Below are 16,209 nucleotides of genomic sequence, written 5' to 3'. Positions count from 1 at the left end.
AAATTATCTGGTGAATTTTCTAATAAAGAAAAGGTATCAAAGTGTGAAATTAAATAAAATAAAGCCTAGAAATTCGGTAAATTTTCGGGTCCTCACACCCTCTCCCCCTTAAAAAAAATTTCGCCCTCGAAATTTTACCTTCATTTGCCTCAGACGAGTCCGGAACTGTTTGGTTGCCTAACGCGTACACTTTTGCTGGCCCACTAGTTCGGTTCCCTCTTTCATTTGCTTGTTTTGCTTTAGCTCCTTCCAGTTGCGGAATACTACCTCCGCGTGACTGTCTCCTCGGACAGTTGCTAACTTGGTGCTCACCACTCCCACAAATCAAGCACTTCCGCCCTTTCCGCCAACAATCGTTCTCAGTATGATTGGCCTTTCCGCAATAGCTACAAGTCAAGTAGGAAGCCATCTTTTGGCTTTCTGGAGAAGTCTCCCCCTGTCCGGTTTGGCTTCCTTTGGTAGACCTTTCATTTCCCGCCCCTACTGTCCATGGCGGGTAGGACAAAAAGTTCACTTTCTGCATTTTAGAAGGTGCTATTGATTCACTAGGAGGTTCTTCAATCACACTACCAACTGCACCTCTTTTCCGAGTTTGGAAGGCTTTTATTTGTGCCTTTGCATTCTCGATTCGTTGAGCCTTCTCAAGGGCCTCCGTAAAGGTATTCACTTGCGCCGCGGCTAACGCCTCTTGGATGTCCAAATTCAGTCCCTGTATAAACCGTCTTACTCTGCGCCGTTCAGTGGCTACCAGTTCAGAAGCAAACTTGGATAATCTTGTAAATTTTGTTTCATATTCGGCCACACTTAACGTTCCCTGGCGTAACCCAATAAACTCCTCCTCCCTCCTTTCTTGGACTAAAGGTGGAAGGTACTTCTCGTTAAATTCTCTTATGAAGTTTGCCCATATCCAGATGGTCTGTTCTCTTTCCCACTTTGCTCTAATTACGTTCCACCATGATCGGGCCGGTCCCTCAAATTGAAATACTGCAAAGTTCACTTGCCTTTGCTCAGTGTAGTTTAGGGCTGTGAAGATATTAACCATGGTTTCTATCCATTGTTCAGCCACGTCCGGATCGGGCCCTCCAAGGAATTTTGGCGGAGCAAATTTTTGGAACCTTTCAAGAGCCTTATCCTCGCCCATCTCAGGGTTTCGATTTTGGTTTACGGGTATTTGGCCTTGTTGATCCACCAGTCTTGCCAAGATATCCTTCATCTGTTGCATTGCCGTTGCCATTTGGTCTCCAGTCGCAGCTCTTGATCCCTGCCCTTGCTCGGCTGACGTTTTCCTTTCTCCTCTTGATTCCGGGGTCCGCTCAGTTCCCCGGCCTCGACCACGTCCACGACTACGTCTCCCGTCCATAGATATGTTTTTCCCTCTCGCTTTTCTTTTCTTTTCCCCAAAAGGTAATTTTAGTGAATAATCACAGTAAATTGTCTAAGCACCAATTCCAGCATACCAAATACACAAGTAAACATATACGCACATAACACGCCAGATCAAGGAGGCAGCTAATCAAATACACAAATACATATCACACATACATATCCAGTTTGACAGATAATATATACACGAATTCACATGCTAACGTCATGTAGTAGCCATATATGGGTGCATCAAAAGAAAAGGGATACGCTGCCCCACACCATGTTAACCCCGTCCGGTCTCTCACGTCACTTTCTATCCCACTAGATGTCCATTGGACTCTTGAAATCATTCTAGCCAGACCAAGCCTGTTCATTTCCCAAAATGCGAATCTCAAATACTGAGCATCGCCTCAACGCTAAAGTACTCGGGCACGAGAATTCGAAATAAGACAATTCACATCTCGAGCTGGCCAGTCCCAAGAATAAACCATCTACAATCGAAATTCCTACCCGACATACCTATCTATGGTCCTCAAATACAATGAGAGAGATTTAAGGCCTATAACATTCACAATTCATAGCTTATGCTCAAATGAGCACTAAGTCCTTTATACTCATGCACCACTTAGTCCAGGCTCACTCGGCGCAGAGACCACGCGAAGCAGGCTCTGATACCAACTGTGACAGCCCCACCTCCCCCTAAGGCGAACCAAAGGGTTCGGCGGGCGGCCTGCCCAGCTCTCGCCGGGACTCAGTCGTTCACTCACACAAATCAGAAATAGAACCACAAGAAAGGGCAAAACGAGGATCCAAAACTTAAAAAAAAGCTTATATACATTGCTATCTCAGAAAAAAGTACAACCGTCGAGAATACAAAAGTTCTCAAGTCACCATACAACCAGCCCGTGCCAAGCACTAGGGCGAGAACCAAAATAAAACCAAAACTAGACCCAGCCAGTCGGTACAGAGCTCTCGCCCTTGCTCGCCTTCCCCTGTTAAGGAAAACAAAACTAAAGGGATGAGCTAAAAGCTCAGTGAGATTCCGAACATAGAATCAAGTCATAAATCAAACGATAAGTCAAGAAACAGTTACAACATTTACAATAAACCATACATGAAAAGGATACGTTCGTTCGTTCATTCGTTCGTTCGTTCGTTCTCCTGTCATTCCCCTTTCCTTCATTCATTTGAAAATGCATTTTTCGTTCATACATAAAACTCTCGTTCGTTCGTTCATTTCATTCACCCTTTCCTGGACATTGGCCAGGCTCCACCAACCTCCACCAACCTATGAGGTAATACTCGAGTATACCAAACGTTCACCCAGGTCACCATATCGCCCGACCGAGTCCGCTTCTGGCTCGAGTCGATCGGTAACAAGGGGCAGTGGCCAGTTCAGCCAAAAGGCTTACATTCATGCACAAGTAACATTTCAATCTTTCAATCATTGAAAAGTTCACAATCATTTAGGCTGAGTGCGATAAAGTACACACTCGCCTAGAAAACTCGTTTTGGAAATCATCAAAAGCACTTAACACGTTATCAAACACTAATACAAGCCATGAAGTCAAGAAAATACAACAAACAAGGAACACTCACCGAATTATGCTAAATAACGTCCAAAATGTCCTATCGGATCTTACCCTCGGTCACCGAGAAAACCTATGATTCAACGAGAAAGAATATTACAATTCATCTAGCAAAACAAGTAAGTGGAATCAAGGAACTCGACTAGTTACGAGTACAACGGATAAAGGTGACTTTAAAGTGAAAAACAACCATTTGGATCTGTGGACGGAAATAACTAGGGTGTCATAAACCAAACTCAAAGGGTTATAACAGTTCCAATGGAAAACACTTGAATCAAAGTCAAGTCGGAATCCAACTAGATAGGCTCAGAAATATTATTTTTCAGAATCGTGTGTGTGGTTCAAAATCGATATACATTCAAGTAGGTATTATGGCCTACATGTCTTGACTGAGAAAACCTTAGGTCATACCTCGATATTTTGGTATGAAGTAGTAAATAAACATTTGAAGGTTCAAATGGAAAAGGTATCATGTTTTAAGATGGAAAACGGGCATAGTATTTGCCAAACGAAAATATACAAGTTGAAATAGAAACTTAGCCCTCGAGCGAAAATTTGGGCAGCACGCCCTTTGTATTTTCCTATTTCCAACCATTTATGGCTTCATTATTTTTCTCATCCAGTCCCAAAGTCACACACAAAATAAGTTCATTCAATAGCCGTTCCGTAAGCTCCAAGTAGTACAAGTACAATTCAAGCTAGGGAAAAGTCCGGAAATGAAAGTCAAGCCCTAAAATATTCAAATAAGCACAATAAGACTCGATTACAAGTCATAAACCAATTCCACATACTACCAAAATAGGGCTCCATAAGCATACATAAGCATTAGAGGAAACCAGAAAAATCCGGAAATGGAGTTAAGTGTTAACCCAAAAAAAATAGTTTTTGACATCATTTTGCAGTTTTGGTACCAATGGCACTACGATTATCGGATGGAGGTGAAAGATACACCGTTTCGAAGCTAAGAGACAGGGATACAATATTACAGAAGGTCACTCAGCCCAGTTTCGAGTGTAACCAGGTCAAAAATGCAATCTACTACACCAGAACTGCAAAAACAGATTCACAAATCGCATTCTGGTGTAAACATCATAAATCAGGCTACCTAAGCCCAAATCTAGTAATTCTAAAGCCATCCGAAAGCTAATAAATAGGGCTACAATTCATCAGAAGACCTCAACAACTAATTCCGAAGCATTCCCAACCAAAATAACCCATTACAGAAGCAATTCTCAAATTCGGGTAAAACCAGGGCAGCAAGGGTAATTCCATCTTTTCTCAAGTTACGTTGCTCCGATTGACCTTAACTTTTGGAAGAATCTCTAAAATATCATTCCCAACAACTTTCATGTTTTAACCCAAGGCGAATTCGGCCTCTAACTAGGTGAAACAGTGCCGGGCAGAATGGTGAAAATTGGAACCCTAATTTCTTAAATTTCCGTTCAATGCGGAAATTTTCCGCAATTAACCACAATTTACATCCTCTAGCTTCATTTTAGATCATATACAGTCATCATCCATGGCCACAACATATGAATCATATTAAAACAGAAAAATCATGAATAATTATGAAAATTCACCAATCTTCACCAAAAGTCACAAAACCTTGCACAAATCCAACTCTATGACTAACACAAGTCACTAATTAAACATTATTAAGAACAAAGAAAGGATTGCTAGACATGATACCTTGAAATCTCAAGAAAGGTGATGGCTTAGTCCTTTCCCTTCTCCAATCACTCCACCACTACCTTCAATCTTCCTAAACAAGTGACTTTTGTGGAGGAATTTGAAATTTTAACGGTTGATTCACAAGATTGAGCAAGAAATGGAGTTGGAGTTGAAGGCTTTCTTCTTGTTTTTCCTCCTCAAGAATTCGGCCAAGATGCTAGAAGAATGAAGATGTTTTTGGTCAATTTTGATTTATTGGTAAAGTTGGTCCAAAGGTCAAAGTCTAACCAAATCACAAAGTGACACTTGTCACTCTCATTAATGCTTGGCTATCCTTTTGTCTCTCCACTCTCATCCATATAACAACCTTTAATTATCTCTTAGCACTTGGTAAAATAAATTCGGTGTCCAAAACTTAACCTAATTGGCCGAATTTTTTCCGAACATTTCGCACTAGCGGGTCCCACATTCGATATACACTCTTAATTTCACATGAACTAACTTATACTAGAAAAATGATTTAAAAACTATATTTTGCTCATAAAAATTATCTGGTGAATTTTCTAATAAAGAAAAGGTATCAAAGTGTGAAATTAAATAAAATAAAGCCTAGAAATTCGGTAAATTTTCGGGTCCTCACACCCTCTCCCCCTTAAAAAAAATTTCGCCCTCGAAATTTTACCTTCATTTGCCTCAGACGAGTCCGGAACTGTTTGGTTGCCTAACGCGTACACTTTTGCTGGCCCACTAGTTCGGTTCCCTCTTTCATTTGCTTGTTTTGCTTTAGCTCCTTCCAGTTGCGGAATACTACCTCCGCGTGACTGTCTCCTCGGACAGTTGCTAACTTGGTGCTCACCACTCCCACAAATCAAGCACTTCCGCCCTTTCCGCCAACAATCGTTCTCAGTATGATTGGCCTTTCCGCAATAGCTACAAGTCAAGTAGGAAGCCATCTTTTGGCTTTCTGGAGAAGTCTCCCCCTGTCCGGTTTGGCTTCCTTTGGTAGACCTTTCATTTCCCGCCCCTACTGTCCATGGCGGGTAGGACAAAAAGTTCACTTTCTGCATTTTAGAAGGTGCTATTGATTCACTAGGAGGTTCTTCAATCACACTACCAACTGCACCTCTTTTCCGAGTTTGGAAGGCTTTTATTTGTGCCTTTGCATTCTCGATTCGTTGAGCCTTCTCAAGGGCCTCCGTAAAGGTATTCACTTGCGCCGCGGCTAACGCCTCTTGGATGTCCAAATTCAGTCCCTGTATAAACCGTCTTACTCTGCGCCGTTCAGTGGCTACCAGTTCAGAAGCAAACTTGGATAATCTTGTAAATTTTGTTTCATATTCGGCCACACTTAACGTTCCCTGGCGTAACCCAATAAACTCCTCCTCCCTCCTTTCTTGGACTAAAGGTGGAAGGTACTTCTCGTTAAATTCTCTTATGAAGTTTGCCCATATCCAGATGGTCTGTTCTCTTTCCCACTTTGCTCTAATTACGTTCCACCATGATCGGGCCGGTCCCTCAAATTGAAATACTGCAAAGTTCACTTGCCTTTGCTCAGTGTAGTTTAGGGCTGTGAAGATATTAACCATGGTTTCTATCCATTGTTCAGCCACGTCCGGATCGGGCCCTCCAAGGAATTTTGGCGGAGCAAATTTTTGGAACCTTTCAAGAGCCTTATCCTCGCCCATCTCAGGGTTTCGATTTTGGTTTACGGGTATTTGGCCTTGTTGATCCACCAGTCTTGCCAAGATATCCTTCATCTGTTGCATTGCCGTTGCCATTTGGTCTCCAGTCGCAGCTCTTGATCCCTGCCCTTGCTCGGCTGACGTTTTCCTTTCTCCTCTTGATTCCGGGGTCCGCTCAGTTCCCCGGCCTCGACCACGTCCACGACTACGTCTCCCGTCCATAGATATGTTTTTCCCTCTCGCTTTTCTTTTCTTTTCCCCAAAAGGTAATTTTAGTGAATAATCACAGTAAATTGTCTAAGCACCAATTCCAGCATACCAAATACACAAGTAAACATATACGCACATAACACGCCAGATCAAGGAGGCAGCTAATCAAATACACAAATACATATCACACATACATATCCAGTTTGACAGATAATATATACACGAATTCACATGCTAACGTCATGTAGTAGCCATATATGGGTGCATCAAAAGAAAAGGGATACGCTGCCCCACACCATGTTAACCCCGTCCGGTCTCTCACGTCACTTTCTATCCCACTAGATGTCCATTGGACTCTTGAAATCATTCTAGCCAGACCAAGCCTGTTCATTTCCCAAAATGCGAATCTCAAATACTGAGCATCGCCTCAACGCTAAAGTACTCGGGCACGAGAATTCGAAATAAGACAATTCACATCTCGAGCTGGCCAGTCCCAAGAATAAACCATCTACAATCGAAATTCCTACCCGACATACCTATCTATGGTCCTCAAATACAATGAGAGAGATTTAAGGCCTATAACATTCACAATTCATAGCTTATGCTCAAATGAGCACTAAGTCCTTTATACTCATGCACCACTTAGTCCAGGCTCACTCGGCGCAGAGACCACGCGAAGCAGGCTCTGATACCAACTGTGACAGCCCCACCTCCCCCTAAGGCGAACCAAAGGGTTCGGCGGGCGGCCTGCCCAGCTCTCGCCGGGACTCAGTCGTTCACTCACACAAATCAGAAATAGAACCACAAGAAAGGGCAAAACGAGGATCCAAAACTTAAAAAAAAGCTTATATACATTGCTATCTCAGAAAAAAGTACAACCGTCGAGAATACAAAAGTTCTCAAGTCACCATACAACCAGCCCGTGCCAAGCACTAGGGCGAGAACCAAAATAAAACCAAAACTAGACCCAGCCAGTCGGTACAGAGCTCTCGCCCTTGCTCGCCTTCCCCTGTTAAGGAAAACAAAACTAAAGGGATGAGCTAAAAGCTCAGTGAGATTCCGAACATAGAATCAAGTCATAAATCAAACGATAAGTCAAGAAACAGTTACAACATTTACAATAAACCATACATGAAAAGGATACGTTCGTTCGTTCATTCGTTCGTTCGTTCGTTCTCCTGTCATTCCCCTTTCCTTCATTCATTTGAAAATGCATTTTTCGTTCATACATAAAACTCTCGTTCGTTCGTTCATTTCATTCACCCTTTCCTGGACATTGGCCAGGCTCCACCAACCTCCACCAACCTATGAGGTAATACTCGAGTATACCAAACGTTCACCCAGGTCACCATATCGCCCGACCGAGTCCGCTTCTGGCTCGAGTCGATCGGTAACAAGGGGCAGTGGCCAGTTCAGCCAAAAGGCTTACATTCATGCACAAGTAACATTTCAATCTTTCAATCATTGAAAAGTTCACAATCATTTAGGCTGAGTGCGATAAAGTACACACTCGCCTAGAAAACTCGTTTTGGAAATCATCAAAAGCACTTAACACGTTATCAAACACTAATACAAGCCATGAAGTCAAGAAAATACAACAAACAAGGAACACTCACCGAATTATGCTAAATAACGTCCAAAATGTCCTATCGGATCTTACCCTCGGTCACCGAGAAAACCTATGATTCAACGAGAAAGAATATTACAATTCATCTAGCAAAACAAGTAAGTGGAATCAAGGAACTCGACTAGTTACGAGTACAACGGATAAAGGTGACTTTAAAGTGAAAAACAACCATTTGGATCTGTGGACGGAAATAACTAGGGTGTCATAAACCAAACTCAAAGGGTTATAACAGTTCCAATGGAAAACACTTGAATCAAAGTCAAGTCGGAATCCAACTAGATAGGCTCAGAAATATTATTTTTCAGAATCGTGTGTGTGGTTCAAAATCGATATACATTCAAGTAGGTATTATGGCCTACATGTCTTGACTGAGAAAACCTTAGGTCATACCTCGATATTTTGGTATGAAGTAGTAAATAAACATTTGAAGGTTCAAATGGAAAAGGTATCATGTTTTAAGATGGAAAACGGGCATAGTATTTGCCAAACGAAAATATACAAGTTGAAATAGAAACTTAGCCCTCGAGCGAAAATTTGGGCAGCACGCCCTTTGTATTTTCCTATTTCCAACCATTTATGGCTTCATTATTTTTCTCATCCAGTCCCAAAGTCACACACAAAATAAGTTCATTCAATAGCCGTTCCGTAAGCTCCAAGTAGTACAAGTACAATTCAAGCTAGGGAAAAGTCCGGAAATGAAAGTCAAGCCCTAAAATATTCAAATAAGCACAATAAGACTCGATTACAAGTCATAAACCAATTCCACATACTACCAAAATAGGGCTCCATAAGCATACATAAGCATTAGAGGAAACCAGAAAAATCCGGAAATGGAGTTAAGTGTTAACCCAAAAAAAATAGTTTTTGACATCATTTTGCAGTTTTGGTACCAATGGCACTACGATTATCGGATGGAGGTGAAAGATACACCGTTTCGAAGCTAAGAGACAGGGATACAATATTACAGAAGGTCACTCAGCCCAGTTTCGAGTGTAACCAGGTCAAAAATGCAATCTACTACACCAGAACTGCAAAAACAGATTCACAAATCGCATTCTGGTGTAAACATCATAAATCAGGCTACCTAAGCCCAAATCTAGTAATTCTAAAGCCATCCGAAAGCTAATAAATAGGGCTACAATTCATCAGAAGACCTCAACAACTAATTCCGAAGCATTCCCAACCAAAATAACCCATTACAGAAGCAATTCTCAAATTCGGGTAAAACCAGGGCAGCAAGGGTAATTCCATCTTTTCTCAAGTTACGTTGCTCCGATTGACCTTAACTTTTGGAAGAATCTCTAAAATATCATTCCCAACAACTTTCATGTTTTAACCCAAGGCGAATTCGGCCTCTAACTAGGTGAAACAGTGCCGGGCAGAATGGTGAAAATTGGAACCCTAATTTCTTAAATTTCCGTTCAATGCGGAAATTTTCCGCAATTAACCACAATTTACATCCTCTAGCTTCATTTTAGATCATATACAGTCATCATCCATGGCCACAACATATGAATCATATTAAAACAGAAAAATCATGAATAATTATGAAAATTCACCAATCTTCACCAAAAGTCACAAAACCTTGCACAAATCCAACTCTATGACTAACACAAGTCACTAATTAAACATTATTAAGAACAAAGAAAGGATTGCTAGACATGATACCTTGAAATCTCAAGAAAGGTGATGGCTTAGTCCTTTCCCTTCTCCAATCACTCCACCACTACCTTCAATCTTCCTAAACAAGTGACTTTTGTGGAGGAATTTGAAATTTTAACGGTTGATTCACAAGATTGAGCAAGAAATGGAGTTGGAGTTGAAGGCTTTCTTCTTGTTTTTCCTCCTCAAGAATTCGGCCAAGATGCTAGAAGAATGAAGATGTTTTTGGTCAATTTTGATTTATTGGTAAAGTTGGTCCAAAGGTCAAAGTCTAACCAAATCACAAAGTGACACTTGTCACTCTCATTAATGCTTGGCTATCCTTTTGTCTCTCCACTCTCATCCATATAACAACCTTTAATTATCTCTTAGCACTTGGTAAAATAAATTCGGTGTCCAAAACTTAACCTAATTGGCCGAATTTTTTCCGAACATTTCGCACTAGCGGGTCCCACATTCGATATACACTCTTAATTTCACATGAACTAACTTATACTAGAAAAATGATTTAAAAACTATATTTTGCTCATAAAAATTATCTGGTGAATTTTCTAATAAAGAAAAGGTATCAAAGTGTGAAATTAAATAAAATAAAGCCTAGAAATTCGGTAAATTTTCGGGTCCTCACACCCTCTCCCCCTTAAAAAAAATTTCGCCCTCGAAATTTTACCTTCATTTGCCTCAGACGAGTCCGGAACTGTTTGGTTGCCTAACGCGTACACTTTTGCTGGCCCACTAGTTCGGTTCCCTCTTTCATTTGCTTGTTTTGCTTTAGCTCCTTCCAGTTGCGGAATACTACCTCCGCGTGACTGTCTCCTCGGACAGTTGCTAACTTGGTGCTCACCACTCCCACAAATCAAGCACTTCCGCCCTTTCCGCCAACAATCGTTCTCAGTATGATTGGCCTTTCCGCAATAGCTACAAGTCAAGTAGGAAGCCATCTTTTGGCTTTCTGGAGAAGTCTCCCCCTGTCCGGTTTGGCTTCCTTTGGTAGACCTTTCATTTCCCGCCCCTACTGTCCATGGCGGGTAGGACAAAAAGTTCACTTTCTGCATTTTAGAAGGTGCTATTGATTCACTAGGAGGTTCTTCAATCACACTACCAACTGCACCTCTTTTCCGAGTTTGGAAGGCTTTTATTTGTGCCTTTGCATTCTCGATTCGTTGAGCCTTCTCAAGGGCCTCCGTAAAGGTATTCACTTGCGCCGCGGCTAACGCCTCTTGGATGTCCAAATTCAGTCCCTGTATAAACCGTCTTACTCTGCGCCGTTCAGTGGCTACCAGTTCAGAAGCAAACTTGGATAATCTTGTAAATTTTGTTTCATATTCGGCCACACTTAACGTTCCCTGGCGTAACCCAATAAACTCCTCCTCCCTCCTTTCTTGGACTAAAGGTGGAAGGTACTTCTCGTTAAATTCTCTTATGAAGTTTGCCCATATCCAGATGGTCTGTTCTCTTTCCCACTTTGCTCTAATTACGTTCCACCATGATCGGGCCGGTCCCTCAAATTGAAATACTGCAAAGTTCACTTGCCTTTGCTCAGTGTAGTTTAGGGCTGTGAAGATATTAACCATGGTTTCTATCCATTGTTCAGCCACGTCCGGATCGGGCCCTCCAAGGAATTTTGGCGGAGCAAATTTTTGGAACCTTTCAAGAGCCTTATCCTCGCCCATCTCAGGGTTTCGATTTTGGTTTACGGGTATTTGGCCTTGTTGATCCACCAGTCTTGCCAAGATATCCTTCATCTGTTGCATTGCCGTTGCCATTTGGTCTCCAGTCGCAGCTCTTGATCCCTGCCCTTGCTCGGCTGACGTTTTCCTTTCTCCTCTTGATTCCGGGGTCCGCTCAGTTCCCCGGCCTCGACCACGTCCACGACTACGTCTCCCGTCCATAGATATGTTTTTCCCTCTCGCTTTTCTTTTCTTTTCCCCAAAAGGTAATTTTAGTGAATAATCACAGTAAATTGTCTAAGCACCAATTCCAGCATACCAAATACACAAGTAAACATATACGCACATAACACGCCAGATCAAGGAGGCAGCTAATCAAATACACAAATACATATCACACATACATATCCAGTTTGACAGATAATATATACACGAATTCACATGCTAACGTCATGTAGTAGCCATATATGGGTGCATCAAAAGAAAAGGGATACGCTGCCCCACACCATGTTAACCCCGTCCGGTCTCTCACGTCACTTTCTATCCCACTAGATGTCCATTGGACTCTTGAAATCATTCTAGCCAGACCAAGCCTGTTCATTTCCCAAAATGCGAATCTCAAATACTGAGCATCGCCTCAACGCTAAAGTACTCGGGCACGAGAATTCGAAATAAGACAATTCACATCTCGAGCTGGCCAGTCCCAAGAATAAACCATCTACAATCGAAATTCCTACCCGACATACCTATCTATGGTCCTCAAATACCATGAGAGAGATTTAAGGCCTATAACATTCACAATTCATAGCTTATGCTCAAATGAGCACTAAGTCCTTTATACTCATGCACCACTTAGTCCAGGCTCACTCGGCGCAGAGACCACGCGAAGCAGGCTCTGATACCAACTGTGACAGCCCCACCTCCCCCTAAGGCGAACCAAAGGGTTCGGCGGGCGGCCTGCCCAGCTCTCGCCGGGACTCAGTCGTTCACTCACACAAATCAGAAATAGAACCACAAGAAAGGGCAAAACGAGGATCCAAAACTTAAAAAAAAGCTTATATACATTGCTATCTCAGAAAAAAGTACAACCGTCGAGAATACAAAAGTTCTCAAGTCACCATACAACCAGCCCGTGCCAAGCACTAGGGCGAGAACCAAAATAAAACCAAAACTAGACCCAGCCAGTCGGTACAGAGCTCTCGCCCTTGCTCGCCTTCCCCTGTTAAGGAAAACAAAACTAAAGGGATGAGCTAAAAGCTCAGTGAGATTCCGAACATAGAATCAAGTCATAAATCAAACGATAAGTCAAGAAACAGTTACAACATTTACAATAAACCATACATGAAAAGGATACGTTCGTTCGTTCATTCGTTCGTTCGTTCGTTCTCCTGTCATTCCCCTTTCCTTCATTCATTTGAAAATGCATTTTTCGTTCATACATAAAACTCTCGTTCGTTCGTTCATTTCATTCACCCTTTCCTGGACATTGGCCAGGCTCCACCAACCTCCACCAACCTATGAGGTAATACTCGAGTATACCAAACGTTCACCCAGGTCACCATATCGCCCGACCGAGTCCGCTTCTGGCTCGAGTCGATCGGTAACAAGGGGCAGTGGCCAGTTCAGCCAAAAGGCTTACATTCATGCACAAGTAACATTTCAATCTTTCAATCATTGAAAAGTTCACAATCATTTAGGCTGAGTGCGATAAAGTACACACTCGCCTAGAAAACTCGTTTTGGAAATCATCAAAAGCACTTAACACGTTATCAAACACTAATACAAGCCATGAAGTCAAGAAAATACAACAAACAAGGAACACTCACCGAATTATGCTAAATAACGTCCAAAATGTCCTATCGGATCTTACCCTCGGTCACCGAGAAAACCTATGATTCAACGAGAAAGAATATTACAATTCATCTAGCAAAACAAGTAAGTGGAATCAAGGAACTCGACTAGTTACGAGTACAACGGATAAAGGTGACTTTAAAGTGAAAAACAACCATTTGGATCTGTGGACGGAAATAACTAGGGTGTCATAAACCAAACTCAAAGGGTTATAACAGTTCCAATGGAAAACACTTGAATCAAAGTCAAGTCGGAATCCAACTAGATAGGCTCAGAAATATTATTTTTCAGAATCGTGTGTGTGGTTCAAAATCGATATACATTCAAGTAGGTATTATGGCCTACATGTCTTGACTGAGAAAACCTTAGGTCATACCTCGATATTTTGGTATGAAGTAGTAAATAAACATTTGAAGGTTCAAATGGAAAAGGTATCATGTTTTAAGATGGAAAACGGGCATAGTATTTGCCAAACGAAAATATACAAGTTGAAATAGAAACTTAGCCCTCGAGCGAAAATTTGGGCAGCACGCCCTTTGTATTTTCCTATTTCCAACCATTTATGGCTTCATTATTTTTCTCATCCAGTCCCAAAGTCACACACAAAATAAGTTCATTCAATAGCCGTTCCGTAAGCTCCAAGTAGTACAAGTACAATTCAAGCTAGGGAAAAGTCCGGAAATGAAAGTCAAGCCCTAAAATATTCAAATAAGCACAATAAGACTCGATTACAAGTCATAAACCAATTCCACATACTACCAAAATAGGGCTCCATAAGCATACATAAGCATTAGAGGAAACCAGAAAAATCCGGAAATGGAGTTAAGTGTTAACCCAAAAAAAATAGTTTTTGACATCATTTTGCAGTTTTGGTACCAATGGCACTACGATTATCGGATGGAGGTGAAAGATACACCGTTTCGAAGCTAAGAGACAGGGATACAATATTACAGAAGGTCACTCAGCCCAGTTTCGAGTGTAACCAGGTCAAAAATGCAATCTACTACACCAGAACTGCAAAAACAGATTCACAAATCGCATTCTGGTGTAAACATCATAAATCAGGCTACCTAAGCCCAAATCTAGTAATTCTAAAGCCATCCGAAAGCTAATAAATAGGGCTACAATTCATCAGAAGACCTCAACAACTAATTCCGAAGCATTCCCAACCAAAATAACCCATTACAGAAGCAATTCTCAAATTCGGGTAAAACCAGGGCAGCAAGGGTAATTCCATCTTTTCTCAAGTTACGTTGCTCCGATTGACCTTAACTTTTGGAAGAATCTCTAAAATATCATTCCCAACAACTTTCATGTTTTAACCCAAGGCGAATTCGGCCTCTAACTAGGTGAAACAGTGCCGGGCAGAATGGTGAAAATTGGAACCCTAATTTCTTAAATTTCCGTTCAATGCGGAAATTTTCCGCAATTAACCACAATTTACATCCTCTAGCTTCATTTTAGATCATATACAGTCATCATCCATGGCCACAACATATGAATCATATTAAAACAGAAAAATCATGAATAATTATGAAAATTCACCAATCTTCACCAAAAGTCACAAAACCTTGCACAAATCCAACTCTATGACTAACACAAGTCACTAATTAAACATTATTAAGAACAAAGAAAGGATTGCTAGACATGATACCTTGAAATCTCAAGAAAGGTGATGGCTTAGTCCTTTCCCTTCTCCAATCACTCCACCACTACCTTCAATCTTCCTAAACAAGTGACTTTTGTGGAGGAATTTGAAATTTTAACGGTTGATTCACAAGATTGAGCAAGAAATGGAGTTGGAGTTGAAGGCTTTCTTCTTGTTTTTCCTCCTCAAGAATTCGGCCAAGATGCTAGAAGAATGAAGATGTTTTTGGTCAATTTTGATTTATTGGTAAAGTTGGTCCAAAGGTCAAAGTCTAACCAAATCACAAAGTGACACTTGTCACTCTCATTAATGCTTGGCTATCCTTTTGTCTCTCCACTCTCATCCATATAACAACCTTTAATTATCTCTTAGCACTTGGTAAAATAAATTCGGTGTCCAAAACTTAACCTAATTGGCCGAATTTTTTCCGAACATTTCGCACTAGCGGGTCCCACATTCGATATACACTCTTAATTTCACATGAACTAACTTATACTAGAAAAATGATTTAAAAACTATATTTTGCTCATAAAAATTATCTGGTGAATTTTCTAATAAAGAAAAGGTATCAAAGTGTGAAATTAAATAAAATAAAGCCTAGAAATTCGGTAAATTTTCGGGTCCTCACACCCTCTCCCCCTTAAAAAAAATTTCGCCCTCGAAATTTTACCTTCATTTGCCTCAGACGAGTCCGGAACTGTTTGGTTGCCTAACGCGTACACTTTTGCTGGCCCACTAGTTCGGTTCCCTCTTTCATTTGCTTGTTTTGCTTTAGCTCCTTCCAGTTGCGGAATACTACCTCCGCGTGACTGTCTCCTCGGACAGTTGCTAACTTGGTGCTCACCACTCCCACAAATCAAGCACTTCCGCCCTTTCCGCCAACAATCGTTCTCAGTATGATTGGCCTTTCCGCAATAGCTACAAGTCAAGTAGGAAGCCATCTTTTGGCTTTCTGGAGAAGTCTCCCCCTGTCCGGTTTGGCTTCCTTTGGTAGACCTTTCATTTCCCGCCCCTACTGTCCATGGCGGGTAGGACAAAAAGTTCACTTTCTGCATTTTAGAAGGTGCTATTGATTCACTAGGAGGTTCTTCAATCACACTACCAACTGCACCTCTTTTCCGAGTTTGGAAGGCTTTTATTTGTGCCTTTGCATTCTCGATTCGTTGAGCCTTCTCAAGGGCCTCCGTAAAGGTATTCACTTGCGCCGCGGCTAACGCCTCTTGGATGTCCAAAT

Source organism: Coffea arabica, chromosome 6e (assembly GCF_036785885.1).
Source record: "Coffea arabica cultivar ET-39 chromosome 6e, Coffea Arabica ET-39 HiFi, whole genome shotgun sequence".
In the NCBI taxonomy this organism is placed as follows: domain Eukaryota; kingdom Viridiplantae; phylum Streptophyta; class Magnoliopsida; order Gentianales; family Rubiaceae; genus Coffea; species Coffea arabica.
This window is presented reverse-complemented; position numbering follows the sequence as displayed.